Below are 9,536 nucleotides of genomic sequence, written 5' to 3'. Positions count from 1 at the left end.
AATATATACTTTTGTAATACTGTGAGAAGAGACTGAGTAAGCCAGAAAGATTTGGTCCCTATTCAGGTTATTCATGGCTTCCTTGGACTTCCAGGACAGGGAAACTCTATAGATACACCAACAGCACACAGACCTTGAGTACAGCAGCCAACACAAGCCTTCATATCCAGAGGCTGCATCTCTGATACTGTTTCAGCAGATAAGACTTCAAGCAGGGCTATTTAGTATCTCCTAAAAGCTGTAATTATACCAATATTAATTTAGCAGTGTGTCAGTTCCAGACAGAGCAAACCAGGTGCTTCAGTATATTTTTGTATCTGAGAATTACAGTAACATGCTTCATCAGCTCTTCTAGAGAGTGCAGGAGCTGGCACACATCTGTGTCATTGCCACAGGCACACACAGGTGTATTTGAGCCTATTGTTTGCCTAGCCTTGTGCAGGAGCATGACAGGGTACACAGGCAAAACGGGTTCAGGGCACCCCTGAGAAAGAAGGAAGATAGGGTCGGTTGTTTCCAGCTGATGACACAAGCCTTTAATTATGACTGTTTTAGTGAAATTTGCTTTTTCTCACAGTTTAATTGCCGATCCTTAGTCAATAAAGTTACATAAAGAAGTTCAGAGAGAAAAAAAACAAAACAAAACAAAACATTGAAAACTCTTCTGTATTGCAATATAACTAATACTTAGAGTAAGGTAATGATAGAATCATACAATCATAGAATGGTTTGAGTTGGAAGGGACACCAAAGATCATCTAGTTCCAATGGCCCTGTATGGGCATGGACATCTCCCACTAAACCAGGTTGCTCAGGACCCCATCTAACCTGATCCTGAACACTTCCAGGGATGGGGTTTCCACAATGTCCCTGAGCAACCTTTTCCATTGTCTCAGCACCCTCACATTAAAGAGTTTCCTCTTGATGTCTAACCTAAATCCCTCCTCTTCCAGTTTTGTTCCATTACTCTTTATGCTCTCAATACAAGCCCTCATGAGTAGAAAACACTTAAGCTTTTAAAGAATAAAGAGTCATGGGTGTAACTGAATTGTTAATGAGTACCAATTATAATTAATAAATGTAATCATGAAAGCAGAACTATGAATATTTGCTCTTTTGACTGACACTTCCCAGTGTTGTGCACTCCTGCTCTGTCCCCTTCTGTTGCCTATTAAAAAACGTCACTTCCATATTGGGAATATCCAGTGGGATAATGTGTTTAATTTAATCTGATTGTGACTAAGACAAGTTGCATTTTTTTCTCTCTGATAGGCCTAGATTCTCCTTTTGTGATGAGACACATATCAGAATTAAACAGAACTGTACTGAACTGCTCTTCCCAAACTTCCATCAAATGAAAACTGAGTGGAGAATTAGTGTTCTAGTTGCTTTCTCATTTTCCTTTATTTGTATGTGGATAGGAAAAATTGTACACAAAATTTATCCCCTTAAATGCTTAAACCTTACTAGGAAAAAACAAAATGGGGGAGGTAGGGGGTGGCCCACAGTATTAAAAAGGACTAACACAACTTTTTGCTATTATTTTAACCATATGTCAGTGTTTGCTGTCTGTTATGGTTAAGACATGGATGGCCAGCTAGGTTTTTTTGGGATGCCTTATGGGGTGTTTTTTCTTAACCTGGAGCAATGCCAATTAGTTAGTAGTTCAATCACATCTGGTCTATTGCTATGTGTTTGTGTAGGTGAGGACAGGTAGTGCAGAGCCAGATATTGTTGGCAGAGTTAATTGAGTGCAGCTGTATATATTACTTCTGAAAACCTGGATGAACACAGAACTTGTCCCACATATATACAAAACTTATTTGCCCCAGATTAGGCTGGGTAGGTAAAAAATCAATTTCTGAACTCCTGATGATTTTTTTGTCTTAGAAGAATAAAATGGTTTAAATCAGGTTGCACTAATCGACAAAAAGAGAAAAATTCTTAGTCCATATGGGGAAAGAGACAAACTGAAGAAAGTGTTAAGACCTTTTTTGACCTACTGACATTTCATCAGCTCTATCATGATCAACTGATATGTTTTCAAGCAAGATTTCTATAGTCCATATTAGGAGTAAAATGTCCACTGTTGTTCTGGATAGAGCTGTATCTGAATCAATTTTCCATCCTGCAGACAATAGCTAAGTTGCTGGTGGTTTGTATAAGAGCAGTTATGTGAGTAAAATTCTCAGCATAGGAAGAGTTATGAAACTATTGCTTGTGCAACAGATCTCACCTGGGCGTATTAGCTTTTCATAGACCTGCCTGCCTGACTGGCAAACATGGAGCTTTTTCATGTGTGGAAGTGTATTGTGAGATATAGGACCATATAAGATCACCTTGAACTTCCTGTGTTAAGATAGGCAAAGATCTCTCATAATTGCATTGCTTCCCCTGAGGATAGAAAAAAACCAAAGAACACAACAAAGAAACAAGCCCCAAAACCTGCTCTTGGGAGTAAAGAAATCAGTGTTAGAATATGTTGGCAATTAATGAACCAAGGATGTTGTGTGTGCTCAAATAGACACGTCATCCTAGCTCAACCCAGGACAACACATAATAAACAAATACAAATACTATGAATCCTAATGTGGTCATCTCTGTATCACAAGCAGATTTTTAAGACAGATAGAAAGACCAGCTTTTTTTCAATTGTTGCTAGTTTAAAAGACATCAGGCTTAATAAATAAACGACAATAAGCCATCACTAAATATGTATTTTTTAACATCTGGCTTCAGTGATGAGCAAGCTCTGTTGTGATGAGCGTAACTATAAATCTGCTCTACAGTAGTTCTAGGCCATTCCCTAAAGGAAAAAAAAAACTAACAACATCATATGAATAGTGACGAGATTGAATTCTATTATTCTTCTTGTCCCGTTTTTAATTACAAATGAAACTTGGTAAAGTAGAAGGTAAACGATTTTATCAGTTACTTATCAGAACAGAAAAGGCTCTGTATGTACACTGAAAACAGACATCTTTATTTTAAGGTGCTAAGACTTCTCATGTCAATTTTCCAGCTCTGCTTAAATAGACAAGTATAACTGAGAAGAGACACCAATATAAAAATCCTAAAGGCAAGAAAATCAGCAATATTTATGCTTTAGAAAGGAAGATCTCAAAATTTGTTTTCTACAGTTTCAAAATTCTAACAAACATTAGTTATTATTTGTCAGAAATGGAGCATGCTAAATGTTTCAATTAGTTTTGAAATAAATTATTTACACATGGCCGTAGTACCTAAAAAAATGAAACACAAACCGGAAAACGTAATCAATATTTAAGTTGCAAACTTAAAGCACAATGATTCAAACCGAAACTTTCTCTTGAAAAAAGCCTCAAAACCCCAAAACCCCAACAAAAACCCACTCCCCCGAATAACTCTGAAAACAGTTTTATGTTTATCTTTTTCAGTAGCTGAAGTAGGCAAACAATTAAGAATAAGTTATAAAAACAGATAACAAGCATATGAACCTTTTTTTCTTTAGCTGGAAGAACTGACCTTTCAAGATTAAACAATATGTCAAGTGTTGGAAGCAATATGGCCTTTTCACGATGCAGAAAAGCAGGGTTTACTGCATCTTTCTTTTAGTTTCTAGGGACGTACCGTCCCTCTTGTGCTATAGCCCTTCCATTCGTGAAGCTGTAGGGAAGGAGGACATGGAGATGCCCTACAATCCTCCCGGCACAGGCAGATAATCAGTCAGGTCTGGAGCTGCCAGCTACCTGAATCTCCAGATACGAACTGGAATGTTTTTTTCTGTCGCTCCTTAGATAAGCTGCCAAAGCAGTGAGAACTGGGTTGGCTCAATAAGAAGGTAGGCTTTATGCTGGAGGCACACTTCAGACCTGGGTCCAAACTGCGTCTAGTTGAGGGATTTTCTTTTGAGAGACCTGAACAAACCAACCAACTTCCATTTAAATAGCTTTAGATTAAGCAGAAAGAATAATTATTTGCCTGGGTTGTTTCAAGTTCTTTATTGCTCTCAACTACTTCCTTTCAGCCTTTCCAGAAGCTACTCCAGCTGAGCAGGCAGTGATGGAGGGTCCTTAAAGACACTGTTCACGGTTTTGAAAGAACAGCAAACAGCAGCACTTAGAATGTTTAAGAAATGACTAATGAGATTTTATGGTGCTTAGCAGGGAAAATATCTGAGTATTCATATGTAAATCTCAGATACTCACCAGAATGTTGCTTTTTAAGTACCGCCATATTTTTCTTTGCAAGTGCATATGGAGTAAGTAGCTGGAGGTAATGTTCCCTCTAGGGACTCAGAATTTTTTTAAAATGTGAAACAAAAATGTCAGAGTACTAAAGCTCTCAGGCTTTTTCTTCCTTTCCAAAGCAAGTCGTGAAGGGAACACGGATTTATTCTAAAGACATTAACAAAATCCGATTAAGCCGGTAAAACCATTAATTAGCAAATTTGGTAATAAAAATGTTGTCCTTTTTTTGTTTTGTTTGATTAATTCTAGCATTAATAGCTTAACATGGTAAACGTTTAACAAAGAATTTTTTTATTATTATTTTTATTTTTTTTTCCCCCACAAACGTAGATAAATTCATGCACTTAGAACTGACGAGCCTCTGAAAGAACTTTGCAGTACATGCTCATGAATCAAATTTGATCAACATAACCTCGCCTGGATATAGAAAGACAGTGGTTTTGTATTTTAGTATGTTGTGTGTATGTATACATGATATAAATACAAAAATAGAAATATATTAATATATCTGCATTTATGTTCATGAAAAGTCTTGCTAAAGAAGAAGTCAAGGACTGCCTGCATACTTACCAGGCTTCACAAGGTCAAGGACTCCCGGCTGTTCGCTAAAGAAACCACACTGTGATGTAAAGGCCTTTTGCATTGAGTCTGTGAGTTTTCATTAACATCAGGACTTTTGTTTGTCTGTTTTAAATTACTGTAATTATCACTATGTAGCAAACCTTTGGTGCATTTAATTGTTCATCTTCTGCTCTTGGTACAGAGCTTACTAATTTCCCTTAAAGTGTTTAAAGATACGCTCCAATTTTCCTGGTTTGGGGAATTGTTAGAATTTCCCCCTTTGCACCCCTTAAACATACAAACTAAAATATGAGAGTGACATTCTTGGAAACAACTAAAACACAGAATTAACATATGACACTACTTAGAAAAATTGACAGCATAGACTTATCTTTTATTAAAATAATGACCTTCAAAGATGTAATTTTACACAGTGATAGAGAAGCTGATGTGTGTATTACATCTATGTTAACTATTTCTGCTTTCACAGCTCAATTCAACATTATTACATGAGTTTAGGGGTAACAAAAATTAAAAAACACTATAATGTCTGAAATGTTAGTTTTATTATTTACATGAAAAGTAGCAAGGGAACAGGGCACATACTGCAGGTTCAGAACAGGCAACATACCGACCCTATTACCAGATCCTGCTCTTTCTGCAACTCAGTGTGGATGTCCTGCATCCTTCATTGTGCAACGGAGCCTGGCTCACTGAAAGAAGCCAAGGAGAGAAACATCGCTGTAAATCTTAAAACTACAGATAATGTCACTTGCCAAGAGTAAACACTTTCACACACAAAGATGTCTGAAAGCTGAGACTACAAGACAGTAGTTATTTTAATGCTGGTATTTACAGGAGTGGGAAGGAACAATATTTAGGATTTTCTTTTCTTGGTAGAACACTTCCCTTAAAAAAAAAAAGCACAAGAAATAAAGGTTATATCTTACCAGTTTCAAACTAGAACACTTTAAGAAGTAGTGACACACTTAAAAGAACCCTGCAATGCAAAGATAAAGATATGTGAAGAATTAATTCACAAAAAACTCACTAAATTATAGCATGTAGCTAGTTAAAAGTGATTATATTTTTGGAGCATATTAGGGGAAGGGAAGTAAACCACTGTCTAAGTACACTACAAATATGGGAGAAGAGATACCCCCTGTTTTAGGTAGCTACTATAAAAAAAATATGAAAGGTAGAAAATACAATAATTTATAAAACAACATTGACTTCCCCCCCACCCCCATAAGCAGTAGCGAATGTTTTAGGAATTGCACTTTTATTATTAATATTTTTTTTTAAACCTAAAAATATTAATATTCTTTCTCTTTGCTCTGCCTGTATTTCAGTCTTTCCTTTGCACATGAAATTCCCTTGCTATAACTTTACACTCTTAGGTACAAAAAAAAGAATTAGCTTGACAGGGAATTTTTTGTGAGATATAAAAATTAAAGCAAATCCAATTCTCTGCTTATCACCCAAGAAAAAACACTGGTTTACTTCTCTCTCTGAGCTTTAACAGTATACTTACTCCCTGCAGCAAGAAATTTACAGACGATCATGACCTTTCTACTCTCACCTCCCAGTTCCTTACTTGACCTCTCTTCATTAACTCTGCAATTTGCAATGGCATTGGCTGGTGGATTTATCACAGGATCTGCTCTGAAGTAGTCTCTAGGGCAAAGAGCTAAAGGTGAATTGAATTTTTTTAAGTGAAAATCTCTTTTTCATTTTTCTCTTTTTCATTTTCTCTTGTTTTAAAATGTTATATCATTGCCATGATTCAGGTCTGGGTAATGACTTAAACAAAGAGCTATGTGGTCTACATACTATAATCCCTAGATTGAATCAAGAATTGATCCGAAATATAATATTTTAAACTTGATTCTATTTTAATAATTTCAAATTTGTATATGGTTTTTTGGTCTAGAGCATATTTTTAATGTTACATGCAATATTTTCAAGATTGGTTTATTTTAGCTTGACAATATTAGGGTTTCAATATTACTGTCCTGAAAAAAAAAAGACTTGACTGTTATGACCTAATCTAAACCAAAAATATATTATATGCCAGAGTTTGACTGGCTTTAGCTAAACAAATGTCACTAAACTGTTGCAAGTTTGTGTGGAAACAGTTGCCATGAGTAAATATCTTCCTGGACATTAACTTGTCTAGAACAGCAAGTCTTTCATTATAATTTGCAGTAGAGTAAAATCTCCCCTTTTTGAAATAACTGGTTGACCTCACCACAAAATCTTCAAACAGTTGAGTTAGACCTGAGACTTTCAGCTTCACTTCGTTTGCACTCTTTTCCTAACATTGCTTTTATTTTCTGGCTTCACTTTTCTGAAGATCTCTCTTCACTCACAGCTGTCACTGAATTTCTACTAAATGAAGACCAGGGTTGTCAAGAGACTGTGTGGTACCAGGAGTTTAGATTAACAGTAGATGGATAGGCCAGGATGAAGGCTCATGGGTTTCAAGCACAGGGAATGCTTTTCAGATTTATTTGCTGGACTCTGGAAATTTGATCAGAGATGGAGCCAGTCTTGTTGCTTGTTTGGTTGTGACCTCGGAGTTCAGTAGAGAAAGAGCACCTATTTAAGAGACATAATGAGCAAGGAGTAGCTTTATTTTGTTGGTTAATCTCCCAGAGCAATTAATTGCTCCTTTAATGATTTACTCCCCCAAACTGGTGCTATGACTTCTCACCATACCTTCTGCATACACACAAAACCGATTTTGAGACAATTACTATCCTGAGCATCCTGGAACCGTTTAAGGAGAGTAAGACTTGAAAAATGAAGCTGTGGTAATTTCTGTCAACTTTGATTTAGGTTAATGATTGTAAATACTAAGTAAGGGTTGATATTTGAACGCTGTCATTGAAAGCTCTACAGTGATTACAGCAAATCTAGGTCATTTAGTTGAACAGTTCCACTCATTCCAAGGCAAATGAGCAGGATTTGTGGCTGAAATCTAGGGCCTTGAGCATGGCTTAAACTTTTGCATGCCGATTGGAAGTGATTCAGTGCACTCTATCACATTTGTCTTGTGTGAGTTACTTTTTCAACATTTAGCCTCTCAAGATGAAAATTCTGGCAGTGCACATGATAGATGAATAATTTTAAAATCTAACATTTCTTTTTTTATTACTTACAACATCTGTTTATTTTTAAAAATTATATGTAATTAAAACTTAGGATGAATATGCAGTTGCTGCAGTAAACCTTGAGGAGTTCAGTTCACCAAGTGCAAAATGAGCTTTCTTAATTACTGGCTATTTCTGGTAAGTTCAAAGTCCTTGCTGTATGAGCTACACAATTTGAAACAAAACCTATTCATTTTCTCTATTATCTTGTAATTTCTTTGAAGTTTAATTTTTTGCTAAGGTAGGAAATTTATTTTGACCAAACATTTTCTCCCAAATCACCATGCAAAATCAGTTTATTGAAGACCATTTTGAAATATTAGCCACTTTTTTTTTTAGTAAACAAAAAGCAGTAGACCTCAGAGATAAGCTTGTTCTTTTTTTGCTTTCTTGTTAAAATGAAAACAACCATTTCCTGCTCCCTCTTCTGATAGCTTTTTGATTTTTCTGAAAGGCAAAACTGAAAGGCAGTGCTTTTGGGTAAGTACAAAAAAATTCAGCAGCTTTTTAAAACTCACCCTGTGTGACTCTGTGTGTGTGTCAGGATAGAGGACATGGAAATAGCAAGGCAGCTAACACTAGTTCTGTTGGAGTTTGTAATTGTGTTATCACCATGTTGCACTTTGCCTGGCTCTATGAAACCAGTGTGGTTTCTCAGAACAGATTACATCACAGTAACATTATAATATAGTAGTAAAGTAATTTTTTTTTTTTTTTTTCAGTTACATAAATACAAATTGCAGATTTCCTTAACTTGCGTACTTCTTACATGAGTTTTGTAGTTTCTTTTCTGTTGGTGTGCATTTATGCCAAGTGCATGGTCAAATCCGGTATTCCTGTTCCACGGTAGTGATTGAAACGCCTAAACAGCCTTCTAACCATAGTTTAGCATGAGTAACATGAGGGAAACTGGTAAATTACACTGCTTCCAAAGACATCATCAAGAAAGTACATCCAGAATGTTGCCTCGTCTGTGTGCTGTTTCATACCTCTGTGGTTCAGTTCCCCATTTATAAAATACAGATGAAAGTATTATCCTGTATCAGAAGAGTGTGATGAGCCTATATTCATTCATAAATAAGATGAGTTACATAAAGATGTTCGTAAACATATTGTTGAGAAAGTAGTGTTATAAATCACTTCAGGATAAGGGGCCTGCCTATCTAACGGTTAATATCATTTTCAAAGCAGTTATTAAGATGATGGTTTTAATCTTTTCGATACACATGGTATACCAGAAAAATGTAGCTGTCTGAATCTTCTAAAGGAGATGTATAACGGTCTTCTCCATAAGCTCATCGAATTTTTATCCTCGGTCACTGTTGTCAAATACCAATTTCATATTCTACATTTGGCTAAAGATAATTTACAGATTCACCTGCACATTTTGTGTAGCCTGTTGATATCATTGTGTAGGCATTTCTGTATGTGATATTTTAAGGAAGCAAAGGCTTCCAGGATGCTTGAAGTATTCAGGGTTAAAGAGCAAGAGAAGAGAGAATTTTAAGAGGCTGGAGCTGTCTAAAATGTAAGTTCTTTGTGCAAGGTAGGTCCATGGTCAAGGCAAGCAAAGCAAAAAACACTATCAGATG

This window comes from Apus apus, chromosome Z (genome assembly GCF_020740795.1).
Source record: "Apus apus isolate bApuApu2 chromosome Z, bApuApu2.pri.cur, whole genome shotgun sequence".
Lineage (NCBI taxonomy): Eukaryota > Metazoa > Chordata > Aves > Apodiformes > Apodidae > Apus > Apus apus.
Note: the sequence above shows the minus strand (reverse complement) of the source record.